Below are 21,613 nucleotides of genomic sequence, written 5' to 3' on the forward strand. Positions count from 1 at the left end.
TAGGGAAGAGGAGCTAATCAAATTTTCCAGAACAGGATGATGATGAAGAAAGCAATTTTTTCAGCTAAACAAACATATGTTCCAACCATGTTTCTTCCTTGCCATTTCTACGATACAGGCTAGAGGATAGATGTTCACTTTCCCCATCTCCCTTACATGTAAAGGTGGCTATCTGTTACACTTCTGAACAGAGACAATTAGAAGTTTGTTGTATGTACATTTTTTATGGTATCCTAAAATAAGGAACAGATATTCCCTTGCCTTCTTTTTTTTTTTAGGAGTTGCAATATTATGATTGGAGCTATAGCTGCTACTTTAAGACTATAATGTAACACACATAAAGGAAAGGCCAAGAGGATTTCTAGGTGCCAACTATGTATTTCCTCATGTGTCTCTCAGTTTGTAATACTCTGGGGGTTTGTGTGTTGCTGTGATACTGAAAGCTAAGCCACAGGTATTCAAATATCAGTAGGGTTAGCTATGTTAGACAGGTTTCAGGTGAGCTTCTAGACTATGACAGACTAGGGAGAAGGACCTAGTCTACTTCTGAAAAAAAAAAAAAAAAACAAATAGCCAGGAAAACCTTATGAATAGGCATGGAACATTGTCTGATACAGTGACAGGAGATGAGACCCTTAGGTTGGAAGTTGCTCAAAACATGACTGAGGAAAAGCTGCCTCCTCAAGGTAGAGTTGACCTTAGTACCATTAATGGAATCAAGCTTTTGGAACATTCATTTGTGATTGGCACTACTCAGAATGAGAAGAAACAGCTGCAAAAATCCACTAATTATACGAATGTGGAATGTACCAAGTATAAATCTAGGAAAATCGGAAATCGTCAAAAATGAAATGGAGCACATAAACATTGATATCCCAGGACTGGTGAGATGAAATGGACTGGTATTGGCCATTGTGAATTAGACAATCATATGTTCTACCATGCCGGAAATGACAAATTGAAGAGAAATGGCATTGCATTCATCATCAAAAAGAACATTTTAAGATCTATCCTGAAGTGCAATGCTGTCAGTGATAGGATAATATCCATATGCCTAAAAGGAAGACCAGAAACCCTGGTGGCATAGTGGTTAAGTGCTACAGCTGCTAACCAAAAGGTCAACAGTTCAAATCCTCCAGACGCTCCTTGGAAACTCTATGGGTCAGTTCTACACTGTCCTCTAGGGTTTCTATGAGTAGAAATCAACTCTACGGCACTGGGCTTGGTTTTTTTGGTTAAAAGGAAGACCAGTTAATATGACTATTATTCAAATTTATGCACCAACCACTAAGGCCAAAGATGAAGAAATAGAAGATTTTTACCAACTTCTGCAGTCTGAAATCGATTAAACAAGTGATTGGGATGCATGGGTAATTACTGGTGATTGGAATAAGAAAGTTGGAAATGAAGATGGAAGAGTGGCTAGAAATATGGTCTTGGTTACAGAAACAATGCCTGAGATTGCATGATAGATTTCTGCAAGATCAATGATTTCTTCTTTTCAAATACATTTTTTCTGCAACATAAATGGCAACTATGCATGTGGACCTCCCCGGGTGGAATACACGGGAATCAAATTGAGTATATCTGTGGAAAGAGACAATAGAAAAGGTTAATACTGTCAGTCAAAATAGGGCAAGGGCCAACTGTGGAACAGACCATCAGTAGCTCATATGCAGGTTCAAGTTGAAGATTAAACAAATTAGAACAAGTTCATGAGAGCCAAAGTACAACTTTGAGTACATTCCACCTGAATTTAGACACTATCTCAAGAATATATTTGATGCACTGAACACCAATGACTGAAGACAAGAAGAGTTGTGAAATGACATCAAGGACATCAAAGATGAAGGAAGCAAGATGTCATTAAAAAGACAGGAAAGAAATAAAATACCAAAATGAATGTCAGAAGAGGTTCTGAAACTTGCTCTTGAACAGAGTAGCTAATGCAAAAGGAAGAAATGATGAAGTAAAAGACCTGAACAGATTTCAAAGGGCGTCTTGAGAAGACAAAGTAAAATACTATAATGACATGTGCAAAGACCTGGAGTTACAAAACCAAAGGGAGCAACATGCTTGGCATTTCTCAAGCTGAAAGAACTTAAGCAAAAACTCAAGCCTTGAGTCGCAATAGCAAAGAGTTCTATGGGAAAAAAAACACTTAATGATACAAAACCAAACCAAACCTGCTGCCGTCGCATCGATTCCGACTAATAGCAGCCCTATAGGGCAGAGTAGAACTGCCCCATAGAGTTTCCATGGAGCACCTGGCAGATTCGAACTGCTGACCTTTTGGTTAGCAGCAATAGCACTGAATCACTATGCCACCAGGGTTTCCTCTGAATGATAGAGGCAGCTGTATAATACAGGAAGCTGAATGATATAATCACTGTACCAAAATGAATTGGTCAAAATTCAATCATTTCAGGAAGTAGCATATGATCAAGAACTGATGGTGCTGAAGGAAGAAGTCCAAAGTGCACCGAAGGCTTTGGTAAAAAACAAGGCACCAGGAACTGACAGAATACCAATTGAGATGTTTCAGCAAAAAGATGCAGCACTGGAAGTACTCTGCTATGTGAAGAAACTTGGAAGAGAGTTATATGGCCAACCGACTGGAAGAGATCCTTATTTATGCCCATTCTAAAGAAAGGTGATGCACCCAAATGTGAAAATTATTTAACAATATCATTAATATCACACATGCAAGTAAAATTTTGCTGAAGATCATTCAAAAGTGGTTGCAGCAGAATTAACAGGGAACTGCCAGAAATTCAAGTCAAAACCAGAAGAGGATATGGAAGAAGGAGTATCATTGCTGATGTCAGATGGGTCCTAGCTGAAAGCAGAGAATATGAGAAAGATGTTTACCTGCGTTTTATTCACTATGCAAAAGCATTTGACTGTGTGGATCATAACAAATTATGGAAAACATTGTGAAGAATGGGAATTCCAGAGCGCTTAATTGTGCTCATGAGGAACCTGTACATAGATCAAGAAGTAGTCGTTCCAACAGAACAAAGGAATACTGAGTGGTTTAAAGTCAGGAAAAGTGTGTGTCAGGGTTGTATGGTTTCACTGTACTTATTTAATCTGAATGCTGGTCAAACAATTCAGGAAGCTGGACCATATGAAGAAGAATATGGTATCAGGTTTGGAGGAAGACTATTAACAACCTGAACTGTGCAGATGGCACAACCTTGCTTGCTGAAAGTGAAGAGGATTTGAAGCACTTACTGAAGAAGATCAAAGACTATAGCCTTCTGTATGGATTACAGTCAGCATAAAGAAAACAAAAATCTTCATAACTGACCAATAAGCAGCATCACGATAAATGAAGACTGAAATTGTCAAGGATTTGCTATTACTTGGATCCGCAATTCATGCCCGTGGAAATAGAAGTCAAGAAATCAAAGGACACCTTGCATTGGACAAATCTACTACAAAAGACATCTTTAAAGCATTAAAAAACAAAGGTGTCACCTTGAAGACTAAGGTGCGCCTGACCCAAGTCATGGTGTTTTCAATTGTCTCATATGCATGTGAAAGCTGGACAATGAATAAGGAAGATCAAAGAAGAATTGATGCTTCTGAATTATGGCGTTGGTGAAGAATACTGAATATACCATGGACCACCAAAAGAATGAAAAAAATCCATCTTGGAAGAAGCACAGCCAAGATGCTTCTTTGAAGTGAGGATACAAGATGTCATCTCACATACTTTGGATATGTTATCAGAAGGACATGTCCCTGGAGAAGGACTTCATGTTTGGTAAAGTAGAGGGTCAATGAAAGAAAGGAAGACCCTCAATGAAATAAATTGACACAGTGGCTGCAACAATGGGCTCAAGCATAACAACAGTCATGAGTGTGGCGCAGGGCAGGGCAGTGTTTCATTCTGTTGTATGTAGGGTCTCCGTGAGTCAGAACTGACTGGACCACACCTAACAACAACGACAACCCTGTATTGTGTATTGTCAAGCTACTAAGCCACTTACCTTCAGACTTATGATTAGTAGGAAAAAAAAATTTAACTGTATATGTAATATCTGTAGGCTGAGATTTTCTTACTAGCACGTCCATTCTTTCTAAAACTGTAGACCATTTACCTTGCAATTGATATTAGCCAGTATTTTTTGAAATAATATACATTAAAGATTATTAGTTCTCATCTAATTCTAGAGAAAAACTAAGATTCTGATGATAGAGAACAGATGTTTGAGATATTTCTATTCCTTGAAATTCTGAACTACAATTCAAAAATAAACAAAGGAATGTGTAGAAATCTATGCAGTAAAACATGAGACATATTAAGTGGTAAAAGGCTTCAGACTTTGATATTTCAAGTATAAATGAAATATTCTAACTGAATTTATATAAAGTAACCATCCATATCAATAATTGGAGATAAGATATATTTGCAATTAGCAAAAATATTCTCTTGCTCCATAAAAACAAGAAAATAAAAAGGCAATAATCACTTCCTATAAGAGAGTAATCTAAAGCAAAGTAATTTGAAATTATTTGAATTAGCAAAAATTTATTACATAAAGGCAAACTAAGAGGTAACATTGGCAATAATTATTATCACTGAATAAATTAGAGTAGGAAAATTTTATAAAATGTAAAGAAAATTTATCATAAATACCCAACCCATTGCCTTCGAGTCAATTCTGACTCATAGCGACCCTATGGGACAAAGTAGAACTGTCCCACAGAGTTTCCAAGGAGTGCCTCGAGGATTCAAATTACTGACCTTTTGGTTAGCAGCCATAGCACTTAATCACAATGCCAGCAGGTGTATGAAATTAAAATACATAAAAACAATGACCAAAAACCATAGGAGAATATTGACAGAACTTTGGATATCAATTATCTAAAGATCATAATATTAAAAATAATGTAAGGCTCCGTAGGATATAAATTTCATAGATAATAAAGACGACTGTGGAAGAGCTTCCTCATCAAAGTAGAGTCGACCTTAATGATGTGGATGGAGTAAAGCTTTTGGGACCTTCACTTGCTGATGTGGCAGGACTCAAAATGAGAAGAAACAGCTGCTAACATCTGTTATAATCGGAACCTGGAATGTATGAAGTATGAACCTAGGAAAATTGGAAATCATCAAAAATGAATTGGAATGCATAAACATTGATATCCTAGGCATTAGTGAGCTGAAATGGACTGGTATTGGCCATTTTGAATCAGACAATCATGTAGCCTACTATGCTAGAAATGACAACTTGAAGAAGAACGGTGTTGCATTCATTGTCAAAAAGTACATTTCAAGATCTATCCTGAAGTACAACGCTGTCAGTGATAGGATAATATCCATATGCCTACAAGGAAGACCAGTTAATATATTTATTCAAATTTACACACCAACCACTAAGGCCAAAGTTGAAGAAATAAAAGATTTTTATCAGTTGCTGCAGTCTGAAATTGGTCGAACAAGCAGTCAGGATTCAGTGATAATTATTAGTGATTGGAATGCAAAAGTTGGAAACAAAGAAGAAGGATCTGTAGTTGGAAAACAAGGCCTTGGTGATAGAGATCGAATGATCGAATTTTGTAAGACCAACGACTTCTTCATTGCAAATACCTTCGTTCACCAACATAAGCAGGTGACCTCACCAGATGGAACACACAGGAATCAAATTGACTACATCTGTAGAAAGAGATAATGGGAAAGCTCAATATCATCAGTCAGAACAAGGCCAGGGGCTGACTGTGGAACAGATCATCAATTGCTCATATGCAAATTCAAGCTGAAACAGAAGAAAATCAGGCAAGTCCACGAGAGCCAAAATATGACATTGAGTATATCCCACCTAAATTTAGAGACCATCTCAAGAATAGTTTGACGCATTGAACACTAGTGACTGAAGACCAGAGGAGTTGTGGAATGGCATCATATGTGAAGAAAGCAAGAGGTCACTGAAAAGACCGGAAGGAAAGAAAAGACCAAGATGGATATCAGAGGAGACTCTAATTGCTCACGACGTAGAACAGCTAAAGCAAAAGGAAGAACGGATGAAGTAAAAGAACTGAACAGAAGATTTCAAAGTGCAGTTTGAGACAGCAAAGTATTATAACGATGTGCAAAGAGCTGGAGATAAAAAACCAAAATGGAAGAACACGCTGGGCTTTTCTCAGGCTGAAAGAACTGAAGAAAAAATTCAAGCCTCAAGTTGCAATACTGAAGGATTCTATGGGGAAAATATTAAATGACACAGGAAGTATCAAAAGAAGATGGACGGAATACACAGAGTCATTATGCCAAAAAGAATTAGTTGATGTTCAACCATTTCAAGAGGTAGCATATGATCAGGAAGTGATGGTGCTGAAGGAAGAAATCCAAGCTGCTCTGAAGGCATTGGCAAAAGACAAGACTCCAGGAAATGATGAAATATCAACTGAGACTTTTTAACAAATGGATGCAGCGCTGGAGGAGCTCACTCATTTGTGCCAGGAAATACGGAAGACAGCTTCCTGGCGAACTACCTAGAAGAGATCCATATTTATGCCTATTCCCAAGAAAGGTAACCCAACTGAATGTGGAAATTATAGAACAGTATCATTAATATTATACGCAAGCAAAATTTTGCTGAAGATCATTCAAAAACGACTGCAGCAGTATATCGACAGAGAACTGCCAGAAATTCAGCCTGGTTTCAGAAGATGACATGGAACCAGGGATATCATTGCTGATGTCAGATGGATCTTGGCTGAAAGCAGAGAATACCAGAAGGACGTTTGCCCGTGTTTTATTGACTATGCAAAGGCATTTGACTGTGTGGATCATAACAAATTATAGATAACATTACGAAGAATGGGAATTCCAGAACACTTAATTGTGCTCATGAGGAACCTTCACATAGATCAAGAGGCAGTTGTTCAGACAGAATTAGGGGATACTAACTGGTTTAAGGTCAGGAAAGGTGTGCATCAGGGTTGTATTCTTTCACCATAGGTATTCAATCTATATGCTGAGCAAATAATACGAGAAGCTGGATGATACAAAGAAAAACAGGGCATCGGGATTGGAGGAAGACTCATTAACAACCTGCGTTATGCAGATGACACAACCTTGCTTGCTGAAAGTATAAAGGACTTGAAGCACTTACTAATGAAGATCGAAGACCACAGCCTTCTGTATGGATTGCACCTCAACGTAAAGAAAACAAAAATCTTCGCAACAGGACCAATGAGCAACATTATGAAAAACGGAGAACAGACTGAAGTTGTCAGGGATTTCATTTTATTTGGATGCACAGTCAACAACCATGGAAGCAACAGTCAAGAAATGAAAAGATGAATTGCATTGGGTAAATCTGCTGCAAATGACCTCTTTAAAGTGTTGAAAAGCAAAGATGTCACCTTGAAAACTAAGGTGTGCCTGATCAAGCCATTGTATTTTCAATAGCTGGACAATGAATAGGGAAGACCCCAAAGAAGAATTGACACGTTTGAATTGTGGTGTTGGTGAAGAATATTGAATATACCACGGACTGCCAAAAGAATGAACAAATCTGTCTTGAAAGAAGTACAGCCAGAATGCTCCTTAGAAGCAAGGATGGTGAGACTGTGTCTTACGTACTTTGGACATGTTGTCAGGAAGGAGAAGGACATCATGCTTGGCAAAGTACAGGGTCAGCAGAAAAAAGGAAGACTCTCAATGAGGTGGATTGACACAGTGGCTGCAGTAATGAGCTCAAGCATAACAACGATTGTAAGGATGGCTCAGGACCAGGCAGTGTTTCGTTCTATTTGTGCATAGGGTCGCTATGACTCGGAACAGGCTCGATGGCACTGAACAAGAAGATATTGAATTTTATACCTTGAAAGTAAGAAAATCTCTGCTATTTTAAAAATTAACCCTTTACTAGACCAGAAATTTAAGCTCAAGTATTCCAAATCTGAAACACCCAATTTGTCTGGTAATGATGCAACAAGTTGAAAATGATAAATAAAATATAAAAAATCTGCAATAAAAAAAAATCACACATTAGTTGCAATTATAGTTAATTGTGTATGTGCTGAGTAACACAATTATTTAATCAAATGAGAATCAAAACTGAAATTATAGAATATTAGGAATTACAAAATCAGAAGACAGTTATATAAAATGTAATGGGATCTGACTATATTAGTCACATAAAAATGTATTAACAGAAAATAAATAAAACATACACAAAAATAACAATATTTGAAACACAGAACTGCAAATTTAAAGATAGGAAAGGAATGAATTAATAACTATAAAACATATGTAACTTTAGTAAATTAATAAAAAGTAATAAAACTGTACTCATTTATAACTGGTTAAAACCCACAACTCTCATTTCCCATTTCTGTTGAGTTGATTCTGATTCATAGTGACTCTATAGAACAGAGTAAATCTTTACAGAAGCAGACTGTCACATCTTTCTCCTGCAGAAAGCCTGGTGGGTTTGAACATCTGACCTTTCAGTATCAGCCGAGTGCTTTAACTACTGTGCTACCAGGGCTCCTTCAACTCTAACTAGTAAAGAAAACATTAGTACGAAACAATATTTTAGCCACAGATTAAAGAATCAATAACTATTAAAGAAATAATATATAAAAACAGAGAAATAATACAAACAGGAAATTTTCAAAATGTTAAATCCAAATGTACAAGAAACATTGAAGAGAAATTAATTTTTTCTTTTTTTTAGTGGTTAGAAAGGAAATTACTAGTATACAGTAAGGTAACACTATAATTTTGATTTTACCACCTATTATCACCACTTTAAACCTTTATCATATATGATCAATAATTACAGTTATTGGAAGGGCTGAAAGAAGTACATAACCTTACGGATTACTGGTAGGAAATGTATCAATAACAACCTGATAACAAGTATTAAAAATTACAATTTCACATACTCTTTGACCCAGAAAAAATTCTCCTGACACTTTATTTCATACTATTAAAAATGCTAGCATGTAAGTATTTACGTAAAAGGAATTTATTGCACAGATTTTTATAGTGTCTAAAAACTGGGATGAAGGTAAATGTACATTAATAGGATAATGGTTTAATTAATTATGATACATAAAATGCTGAGACATCATGCAGTCATTTAACATTTCATTTATGATTGGGGAAACGACCATGATGCGTCATTGAGATAAAAATGAAAAGTATAAGGAAGTATGCATCAGATCACTTCATTTGTATAAAGCAAGCAATTTGTATATTTGTGTATATATAAGCGAAATACACTTGTGTGTGCTTGTGATTAAATAAGCATCTTAATAAATATTAGCTAAGTATAATATACAATATACAAGGAGCCCTGGCAGTGCAGTGGTTAATAAAACAGTCAACTGTCAACTGAAAAGTCAGGGGTTTGAAACCACCAGTGGCTCCATGGGAGAAAGATGTCTGCTTCTGTAGAGATTTACAGCCTTGGGAACCCCATCGTGTTGCTATGAGTCCAAATTGACTTGACATCAGTGTGTGTGTTTGTTTTTGTTTTTGCTTTTGCTTTTTTTGGACAGGGGTGAGTATAATATATAGGCATCAAAACCAAAAACCAAACCTGTTAACCATCGGCTCAGTTCTACTCATAATTACGCCATAGGACAGAGCAGAACTACCCTATAGGCTTTCGAAGGAGCAGCTGATGGATTTGAATTGCTGACCTTTTGGTTGGCAGCCAATCTCTCAATATATAGGCATACCAATTAGAAATATACAATAAATGAGTCAGATACATATACACATTATTTAGAGATGAGTAATGGATATTTTTAAATTAAAATAACAAGTTGAAGGTTTCTGAATTTATATTTAAGCAATAAAAAACCAACTAGCCATAGTAAATCAAAAAAAAACTCTAAGCAAGAATAAACCTAAGGACAGTTGTGTATGAGGCTGAGTGTGCATACAGAAGATATATACCAGATTGTTAAAATTTCATCTGATGTGAGGGAAGAGTGAAGATGAGAAAGTGAAGAAATGATTATGTTTCTCATTACAGTAAGCTTTTGGGTTATGAATGTCTGAATTAAGGACAATGCCTACTTGCCCTTTAATGTTATGTAAATTTGCCCTCACTTTGAAACTAACAGTTGAAGAAACCACTACCTGCAACAAATTCTTCATCATAATCACCCACCTTCACTTTCTGCACATGCAGATTTTAAATCATTGAAAATGCTTTGAGTCTTTTCTTGCACTAAAGAACTGTGTGCACCTGTTCCTACTCAACCTATGAATTCGACTTAAAGACACACTTAGGAATGGATCTCCTTCATAACCCAGGGGCTGCCTATATACATCTTCATGTTGTTACAATTGCTAAATTAAATACAAATAGAATCTATTAATGAAAATCCATGAAACAGAAGCAAATATTGATTCACCAAATCCAGTTTAAATGAGTTTAGGAAATGCCCTATGGGCTTAAATGCACTCAATTGAAAATAATACTAACTACCTATGTTCTATAACTTTTACTGTAAACCGTATTTGGTTGTTTATTGAGAGTACCATGATAAATATTAATGTTTAAAGTGTAATGCTAAAGAATAAGAGGAAAATGAGGTTATTTTCATTTCTCTGTGTGAAACAAGCTTCTGAAGAAAATATGTCAGTTTAAATTTGAGTTAACAGGTAATTTAACCCATTGCCGTCGAGTCGATTTAGTGCATGTGAATTAATCAAAAAGCATCTCCAAGTCTTGTAAACAAAATTGACTCAATATTTGTAGCTCACTGACTTCAAATATCACAATAAAATCCTTATGAAGATGACTTCTTAATCCCATTGAGTTTAATAGCAACGCTCCTGAATTTGATGTTCAAAATATGATTCTTTACTTCAAATTTATTTTTCATCTGTGTCCATCAAAAGCAAGCACTTTTTAAAAATCAAATCTTTCAAAGCTCCCTAAAAAGATAAAATACTTAGGAATAAATCTAACCAGGGATGTAAAAGACCTATACAAAGAAATCTACAAAACATAAATGGAAAAAAAAAAGTTCGTGGATAGGAAGACTGAACATTGTGAAAATGTTGATTCTACTCTAGGTGATCTACAGATATAATGCTATCCTGATCCAAATACCAACAGCATTTTTTTAATGAGATGGAAAAACTAATCACCAACTTTATATGGAAAAGAACGGTCCTGGATAAGCAAGCATTACTGAAGAAAAAGTACGAGGCCTCACACTACCTGATCTCAGAACCTACTGTATAGCTACAGTAGACAAAACAGCCTGATACTGGCACAATGACAGACACATAGACAAATGGAACAGAATTGAGAACTCAGACATAAACCCATTCACCTAGGATTAGCTGATCTTTGATAAAGGATGAAAATCCATCAAATATGGAAAAGATAGTCTTTTTAACAAATAGTGCTGGCAAAACTGGAAGTCAATCTGTAAAAGAGTGAAACAGGACCCATGCTTCAAAACATACACAAAAACTAATTCAAAATGGATCAAAGACCTAAATATATAACCTAAAATGATAAAGACCATGGAAGAAAAAAATAGGGACAAAGAGGCCATAATGCATGGCATAAATGGAATACAAATCATAATAAACAATGCACAAACACCGGAAGATAAACTAGATAACCGGGAGCTCCTAAAAATTAAACACTTATGCTCACCAGAAGATCTCACCAAAACAGTAAAAAGAGAACACACAGGCTGGGGAGAAATTTTGGGCTATGACATATCCAACAAGGGTCTAATCTCTAAAAATCTATAGAATACTTTGACACCTCAACAACAAAAAGACTAATAAATCCACTAAAAAATGGGCAAAGACACTTCACCAAAGAAAACATTCAGGCAGCTAAGACACAGATGATCATTAACCATTAGAGAAATGCAAATCAAAACTGCGGTGGGATACGATATCACCCCAAAATTACTGGCACTAATCAAAGAAACAAAAAAGAAGAAATGTTGGAGAGGTTGCAGGTAGATTGGAACTCTTACGCACTTCTAATGGGAATGTAAAATGCACAACCACTATGGAAAATGATGTAGTGCCCCTTAAAAAGCTAGAAATAGAAATACAATACAATCTAACAATTCCACTCCTAGGAACACATCGTAGAGAAATAAGAGCCACAACAGAAATTGACATATGCACACCCATTTTCATTGCAATAGTAAAAAGATGGAAACAGCCTAAGTGTCAATCAACAGATGAATGGATAAATAAATTATAGTACACACAATCAATGGAACACTATGCAATGATAAAGAACAACGATGAGTCCGTGAAACATCTTACAACATGAATGGATCTGGAAGACATTATCCTGAGTGATATAAATCAATCACAAAAGGACAAATAGTGTATGAGACCACAATTATAAAATTCCAAGAAAAGATTTACACACACACACAAAAAATTTTGATTTGATGGTTACAGGGAAGGGGAGGGATAGGGAGAGAAAATCGGTAAACAGATAGTAGACATGTGTTATCATGATAAATGGGGAAAAGATTGATGTTGTCAAGGTTTTTATTTTGCCTGGATCCACAATCAAGGTCTATGGAAGCAGCTGTCAGGAAATTAAAGGTGTATTGCACTGGGCAAATCTGTTGCAAAAGACCTATTTAAAGTGTAAAAAAGGCAAAAACGTCACTTTGATGACTAAGGTGTGAAAAGTGGACAATGAACAAGGAAAACTGAAAAAGAATTGATGGTTTTGAATTATGGTGTTGGTGAAGAATATTGAATATACCATGGACTGCCAAAACGAACGAATCTGTCTTGGAAGAAATACAACCAGAATGCTCTTTGGAAGCGAGGATGGCGAGACTTAGTCTCACATACTTTGGACATGTTATCAGGACGGTCTAGTCCCTGGAGAAGGATAACATGCTTGGTAAAGATCAGTTAAAAAGAGGGAGACCCACAACAAGATGGACTGACACAGCACCTGCAACAATGGGGTCAAGTATAACAATTTTAAGGATGGCACAGGACTGGGCGGTGTTTTGTTCTGTTGTACGTAGGGTAGCTATGAGTTGGAACTGGCTCGAGAACACCTAGCAACAAAAACAACAACAGATAAGTTTTAGTTTGGTGAGGGGAAAGACAACACACAATATAGGGAATGTAACTGCAAATTGATCAAAGCAAAATCATAGAAACTTCCTAAACACATCCAAACACCTTGAGGGACTGAGTGATGGGGCTGAGGGCTAGGGACCATGGTCTCACAGGACATCTAGGTCAACTGGCATAACATAGTTCATAAAGAAAATGTTCTATATCCTACTTTGGTGAGTAGTGTCTGGGGTCTTAAGAGCTTGCGAGTGGCTATCTTAAATACTTCTGTTGTTCTCGCATGTTTGTAGCAAAGGAGAGTAAATAAACACAATGACACAAGGAAAACATTAGTCCAGAGCACTAAGGGACCACGTGAACCACAACGTCCAGAGCCTGAGCCCAGAAGAACTAGATGTTGCTTGGTTACCATCACTGGCAGCTCTAACAGGGATCACCATAGAGGGACACAGACAGAATGGGAGAGAAATGTAGAACAAAATTCAAATTCACAAAAAATACCAGACTTACTGGCCTGACAGAGACTGGAGGAATCCCTGAGACTATGGACCCCAGACACCCCTCTAACTCCTAATTGAAGACACTTCCAAAGTCCACTTTTCAGACAAAGATTACACAGACCTATAGAACAAACAATAACACATGTGAGGGATATGCTTCTTAGTTCAATGAAGTATAGGATACCTAATGGACAACACCTGCCCAAAAGCAAAGAAGAGAAGGTAGGAAGGGACAGGAAAACTGGACAAATGAACACATGCAACCTGAGATGTAAAGGGAAAGGAGGAGAGTAATGACACATTGTGGGGATTGCAACCAATGTCACAAAACATTTTGTTTAGAAATTTTTGAATGAGAAACTAATTTGCTCTGTAAGCTTTCATCAAAAACACAATAAATTAAAAAAATATATTTTAAAGCTGTTTTTCTGGGTTTTTTTCAAATAGTATTTGTAAAGTTCAGTCACACATTTTTGGAAAATACAGTTACTAACAAGAGCACTTATACTGTTTTCAATGTAAATGTAAATGAGCAGTGACAGCATGCAAAATGATGTCTTAGATTTGACCCGAAAGAGTCTGTCTGTGTGTGTCTCACTGTCCTTGCTTCTAATGACCATTTTGGTCCTACTTCTTCCAAGACAGATCTGTTTGTTTTTTGGCAGTCCATGGTATATTCAATATTCTTCACCAAAGGTGTCCATTCTTCCTCATTCTTTGTCCAGCTTTCACATGCATATGATGCAATTGAAAACACCATGGCTTGGGTCAGGCGCACCTTAGTCTTCAAGTTGACATCTTTGCTTTTCAACATTTTAAAGAGGTCTTTTGGACCAGATTTCCCCAATGCAATGCATCCTTTGATTTCTTGACTACTGCTTCCATGGGTGTTGATTGTGGACCCAGGTAAAATGAAATCCTTAACAATTTCAATCTTTTCTCCATTTATGATGATGGAGCTTATTTGTCCAGTTGTCAGGATTTTTGTTTTCTTTATGTTGAGGTGCTATCCATAGTGAAGGTTGTGGTAAGTGCTTCAAGTCCTTTTCACTGTCAACAAGCAAGGTTGTGTCATCTGCATAACTTAGGTTGTTAACGAGTCTTCCACCAATCTTGATGCCCGTTCTTCTTCATATAGTCCAGCTTCTTGGATTATTTGCTCTGCATGTGGATTGAATAGGTATGGTGAAAGGACACAACCCTGACACAAACTTTTCCTGACTTTAAACCACCCAGTATCCCTTTTTCTGTCCGGACTACTGCCTCTTAATCTATGTACAGGTTCCTCATGAGCACGATTAAGTTTTCTGGAATTCCCATTCTTTACAATGTTATCAGTAACAATTTGTTATGATTCACACAGCCAATGCCTTTGCATAGTCAATAAAACTCAGGTAAACATCTTTTTGGTATTCTCTGCTTTCAGCCAAGATCCATCTGACATCAGCAATGATATCTCTAGTTCCACATCCTCTTCCGAATCCAGCCTGAATTTCTGGCAGTTCCCTGTTGCTATACTGCTGCAGCTGCTTTTGAATGATCCTCAGCAAAATTTCACTTGTGTGTGATAATAATAATACTGTTTAATAATTTCTGCTTTCAGTTGGATCACCTTTCATGGGAATAGCCATAAATACGGATCTCTTCCAGTCGGTTGGCCAGGTAGCTGTCTTCCAAATTTCTTGGCATAGGCCAGTGAACACTTCTAGTGCTGCATCCCTTTGTTGAAACATCTCAGTGCAAGGCTAACCCAGACCCAGTGCCATTGAGTCGATTCCGACTCATAGCGACCCAATAGAGTAGAACTGCCCCACAGAGTTTCCAAGGAGCACCTGGCAGAACATGAACTAAACCTGGAGACAAGGCAACAACAAGCTGGAATTGTAGGGGTCTCAGAATTAGTGCATGCTGAAGTTTGATTGGTCATTTTAGAAGTTTCTAGTGTATTAGCACAGGAAAAGAGAAGGTTTAATCAGGGGAACCCATATGGAACATGGCCCAGAGGTACAAGGAGTAACTACAGAGACTGGCTTACAAGATTAAAAATGGCTTCCTGTCGTAACAGACTATATGGACTATGCCTGGAAGGGCCATTTAGAAAGCATAACCTTTTTTTTTTAATTTTTATTGTGCTTTAAGTGAAAGTTTACAAATCAAGTCAGCCTCTCATACAGAAATTTATACACACTTTGCTATATACTCCTAATTGCTCTCCCCCTAATGAGACAGCACACTCTTTCCCTTGACTCTCTGTTTTTGTGTCCACTCGGCCCACTTCTGACCCCCTCTGCTCTCCCATCTCCCTTCCAGAAAGGAGATGCCAACATAGTCTCATGTGTCTACTTGATCCAAGAAGCTCATTCTTCACCAGTATCATTTTCTATCCCATAGTCCAGTCCATTCCCTGTCTGAAGAGTTGGCATTGGGAATGGCTTCTGTCTTGGGCTAAGAGAAGGTCTGGGGACCATAACCTCCAGAGTCCTTCTAGTCTCAGTCAGACCATTAAGTCTGGTCTCTTTAGAAGAATTTGGGGTCTGCATCCCGCTGCTCTCCTGCTCCTTCAGGGCCTCTCCATTGCACTCCCTGCCAGGGCAATCATTAGTTGTAGCTGGGCGCCATCTAGCTCTTCTGGCCTCAGGCCAATGCATTCTCTGGTTTATGTGGTCCTTTCTGACTTTTGGGCTCATAATTACCTTGTGTCTTTGGTGTTCTTCATCCTTCTTTGCTCCAGGTGGGTTGAGACCCATTGATGCATCTTAGATGGCCACTTGCTAGCATTTAAGACCCCAGAAGCCACTGCCCAAAGTGAGATGCAGAATGTTTTCTTAACAGATTTTATTACGCCAATTGACTTAGATGTCCCCTGAAACCATGGTCCCCAGACCCCTGCCCCTGCTATGCTGGCCTTTGAAGCATTCAGTTTATTCAGGAAACTTCCTTGCTTTTAGTTTAGTCCAGTTGTGCTGACCTCGCCTGTATTGTGTGTTATCCTTCCCTTCACCCAAAATAATTCTATCCACTATCTAAACAGTGAAAAACTCTCTCCCTCCCTCCCTTCCCCTTCTCATAACCATCAAAGAATATTTTCTTCTGTGTTTAAATTATTTCTCCAGTTATTATAATAGTGGTCTTATACAATATTTGTCCTTTTGCAACTGCCTAATTTCACTCAGCATAATGCCTTCCAGATTCCTCCATGTTATGAAAGGTCTCACGGATTCATCACTGTTCTTTACCAATGCCTAGTATACCATAATTTATTTATCCATTCATCCATCGACGTGTGTCTTGGGGGCTTCCATCATTTTGCTAGGTAAACAGTGCTGCAATGAACATGGGTGTGCATATAGCTGTTCATGTAAAGGCTCTTAATTCTCTAGGATATATTCCAAGGAGTGGGATTGCTGGATCATATGGTAACTCTATTTCTAGTTTTTTTAAGGAAGTATCAAATCGATTTCCAAAGTGGATGTAAAACCACCATCAGTGAATAAGTGTTCCAGTCTCTCCACAACCTCTCCAACATTTATTATTTCATGTTTTTTGGATTAATGCCAGCTTTGTTGGAGTGAGGTGGAATCTCATTGTAGTTTCAATTTGCATTTCTGTAATGGCTAATGATCATGAGCATTTCCTCATGTATCTGTTAGCTACCTGAATGTCTTCTTTAGCAAAGTGACTGTTCATATCCAAAGCACAACTTTTAAGAGGCTATGTGATAAAATGTAAATGTCCATGTCAGAAACTGAGTGAAAGTGCAAGATGAATTAATGGATGCTGAGATAGTAACCTATGTAGGCCATTAACTGCCTTGTGACAAATGGCAGAGTAGGAAGTTTTAGGGCTCATTTCTTCCACTGCAACAAAATTTGACCTGGAAAGAGCCATTGGAATAAACTATTTTGAAACTCTAGAATTTGACTGTGAACTTATATCAACCAAGGGAGTAGTGTAGGGAAAGAGGCTGTTGATCTTTGGTACATTAGCCACATGGGCCAGCAAGCTACCATCCCACATTTCTCATCATTTCTGTCATGATGGGAACAGTAGCTGTGTTCAGATAGCAGCTGGCTGTTACCAGAGAGGACAGCTGGAATGCTGACCTTCACAAATTTGAGGTTACACTATTTCGTGAGTCTTATGGTGCCATGAGAGAGTGGTGAAAATAATTGTTACAGTTCGGGCCTTCTCACAGCAATGGCTTCTCCTGTGCGCAGTGGATTAAAAAGCAAGGCATTTTTGTCTGTTTGTGAAATCTGTCAGGCCATTGGCTGACTGCGAAGATAACAAAACAGAAACTTTATTAACTACATAATTGGAATATGCACTTTTCAAAAAATCGTTTTGAAAAGTCACTAAAAAAACAGATGACTGTAGCCATTCTCAAGTAGTAACAAAGATCCTTGAGGAAGGGAAGAATCAGATTTCTATAGCTATAATGTAATAGTGACCATAATGTTCCATTCTCAGCAAAAAAAATTACAAAGCATATAAAGAAACAAAAAGGCATGGACTGTTAACAGGAAAAAAAATAATTTGACAGAAACCTTTCTGAGGAAAACCCAGATATTTGAATTTGTAGTCAAAGACATTAATTTAACTGTCTTAAAATATATTCGTTGAGCTAAAGGAAACAACGAACAAGGAACTTAAGAAAATTCAGAAAATATGTGTGAACAAAATGAAAATATCAATCAGGAGATTGAAATTATAAAAAGGAACCAATCAGAAATTGCAGTTTAAAAGTACAATAATTGAAAAAAAATTACTACAGGAGTTCAACAGCAGATTAGACCAGGCAGAAGAAAGAAGCAGGAAAGATGAAAATACCAAAACTCAAACTCTTTGCCATAGATTGAATATGACTCATAGCAACTCGATAGGACAGAGTAGAACTGCCTCCATAAGGTTTCCAAGGAGTGGCTGGTGGATTCAAACATCCTGACCTTTTTTTAGCAGCTGAGCTCTTAACCACTGTGTTATAGGGCTCCACTTGAAGATAAGATATTTGCAATTATTGAAAGAAAAAGAATGAAGACAAATTAACAGATCCTGTGAGACCTGTGGGACATCATCATGCATATCAATATATAAAAAAAAAATACCTCATAGGAAATCCACAAGGGGAAGAGAGAGAAAAAAGGGTTAGTATACCATATGAATATAGATGCAAAAATTCTAAAAATAAATAAATAAACTGAATTCAGCAATGTATCAAAAGAATTATATACCATAACCAAATGGTATTTATACCAGGAATGGAAAAATGGTTCAACATCTGAAACTGAATCAGTGTAATAAGCCACATTAATAGAATAAAGGGGGGAGGGCACATGATCATCTTAACTGACAAACAAAAATAATTTGATAAAATCTAGTATACCTTCATAATAACATTTAATAAACTAGAAGTAGAATAAAACTCCCTGAACATGACAAAGGCCATATATTAAAAACAAAAAACACAGCTAACATCATACTCAATGGTTAAAGAGTGAAATATTTTCCACTGAGATCAGAACAGAAGACATAAGATCAGCAACAAGATAAAGATGCTCACTTTTACCACTTCTATTTAGTATAGTACTAAACAGAGCAATTACAGCAATTATAAATGAAAAATAAATAAAAGGCATTCAATTTGAAAGTAAGAAGTAAAACTGTCTATGTTCACTAATGGTATGATTCTGTACATTAGGGATCCCAGGGAATTCACACACACACACACGTACACACACAATGCTAGAGCTATTCAACAGAGTTCAATACATTAAAATCTGTGTTTTTATACATGAACAATGAACTATCTGAAAAGGAAATTAAGTCAACAATTCCATGTATGATAGAATCTTAAGAAAATAGGAATAAATTTTACCAAATAGATGAACATATGTACTCCAAAAGTTACAAAACATTGCTGAAAGAAATTAAAGATTTAAATAAACGGAAAGACATAACATGTTCATGGATTGAAAGACTTTTGTCATTAAGAGATTACCACTACTTGAAACAATAAACAGATACAAAATTCTTGTAACACTTTATATTTCCACAAAAAATGTATGCTTCCTTTGCCTCTGGAATATTTTCCATCTTTGCTGCTTCTCTACATGTAAAAAGTCATTTTTCTCCAGCTGTTTTAAATATTTTTTCTTTGTTTTTAGTTTCCACTGGTTGATTATGATGTGTCTGGGTGTGGTTTTATTTTGTTTGGGGCTCACTTAATTTCACGGTTCTACGAATATATATCTTTCACCAAATTTGGGGACTTTTCAGGCAATATTTCAAGTTTTTTTTTTTCTGCTCCAATATCTTTCTCCTCTTCTTTTAGATCTCCAATAACATGAATATTAAACCTTTTGAAAATTGTCCCAGGGTCCCTGGGTCTCTATTTATTTTCCTCTGTTCTACAAATTGGATAACTTCTGTTGATTTATTTTCAAATTCACTGCTTCTTTCTCAATCATCTTTCTGTTATTGAGCCTAAACAGTTAATATTTTATCTCAGAAATTGTATTATTCAGTTCTAAAAATGTAATTATTATAGCTTCTTTAAAGTCTTTTTCTAATAATTTCAGCAGATACATTGTCTCTTCATTGGCAAATATTATCTTTTATCTTAAGAAGTGTCCATGTGTTTTAAATTGTATATTGAGTAGTTTTGCATTATATCATGGAAACTTCAAATACTATATTGGGTAGACTATGGACTTTTATATAATCTTCTGTAGAAATTTACTCTTTTTATTTGATTGTTTTCCCAAATGATTATGTACTCAGTTTTAAGTTGTGAGTTCTGTATCATCATCTCCATTTATAGCTCCTCACACTTTTTTTATACTGCTTTGGACCTGCCCCACACATATACCACACGAGATTTACTCTCATACTTAGGCAGTGATTTAAAACTTAGTTTATTTTTCAAAGCCTTTATTATTGTAATTTGGGTCTTTCTCACATATTCACAACTCAGGAATGAGCCTGGCATTTGTGTGAATTCACTAGAAGATCCTCTTTCCCAATTTTATACTACCAAGGCTGCACTCCCAGTCTGTAATCCACAAAACTTCATTTTCTCAGTTTCCAACACTAAAATATGATGATTATCTCAGAATTTTAGACACTTTTACTGATGCTTCCATACAGCTCTATAACTAGGGTCTATCACAGATGAAAAGAGACTACATTGCAATTTTAGCCACCTGCACCCCTACTACCACATATCTCTGTAACTGGGGACCACATTCAGAGAAAAATCATGAAAGGAAAGAGAAAAATTAAATTGTAGGTTCACCCTCAGAAAGGTAAGCACTACAAGTATTGTCTTCCATCCACTATCTTCCTCCTTTGGTTTTCAAAGTCCTCAGATAAGCCTACCCATTGTCATTGAGTCAAATCCGACTCATAGCAACTTTATAGGACAGAGTAGAACTAATGCATAGGGTTTCCAAAGAGCAGCTGGTGAATTTGAACTGCCAACCTTTAGGTTAGCAGCCAAACTCTTAACTATGCCATCAGGGTTCAGTCCTCAGATAGTTCCTTTTAATTTTGTCCATAGTTTTTAGCTGTAATCAACAGATGACATAGACTGTGGTGAGCTTTCCCCATCCTGGTCAGACCAAAAGGTCAGAGTACACAATTCTTACCTCAAAAAAAAAATATGAATTTTTGTTATTAGGTTTTCTTTTTGTCATGGTACATATTAAAAATTCTGAAACTGCTTTCTACGTCTTCCATGCCAGAACAAACATAAAATGTGGTGAAAGTAATATGAGACAGGTTTTTTGCTACTAGAGATGACAATTAAAACCTTGTAACAGGGAAAAATTAGAATGTACCCTGTAAAAGTAGGCATTAGTGTGAACTGTGAAGTAAGGCATATATACATATATATAATGTATATAATATATACATCTTCTAGCTTTGTCTACTGAGAGGGTATAGTACAGCATTGTTTAATAGAATTTTTTATGATGATAGAAATGTTCTTTATATTTGTTATCCAATATACTGTTAGCCCTATGTGGTTACCGTG

This window comes from Elephas maximus, chromosome 23 (genome assembly GCF_024166365.1).
Source record: "Elephas maximus indicus isolate mEleMax1 chromosome 23, mEleMax1 primary haplotype, whole genome shotgun sequence".
In the NCBI taxonomy this organism is placed as follows: Eukaryota; Metazoa; Chordata; class Mammalia; order Proboscidea; family Elephantidae; genus Elephas; species Elephas maximus.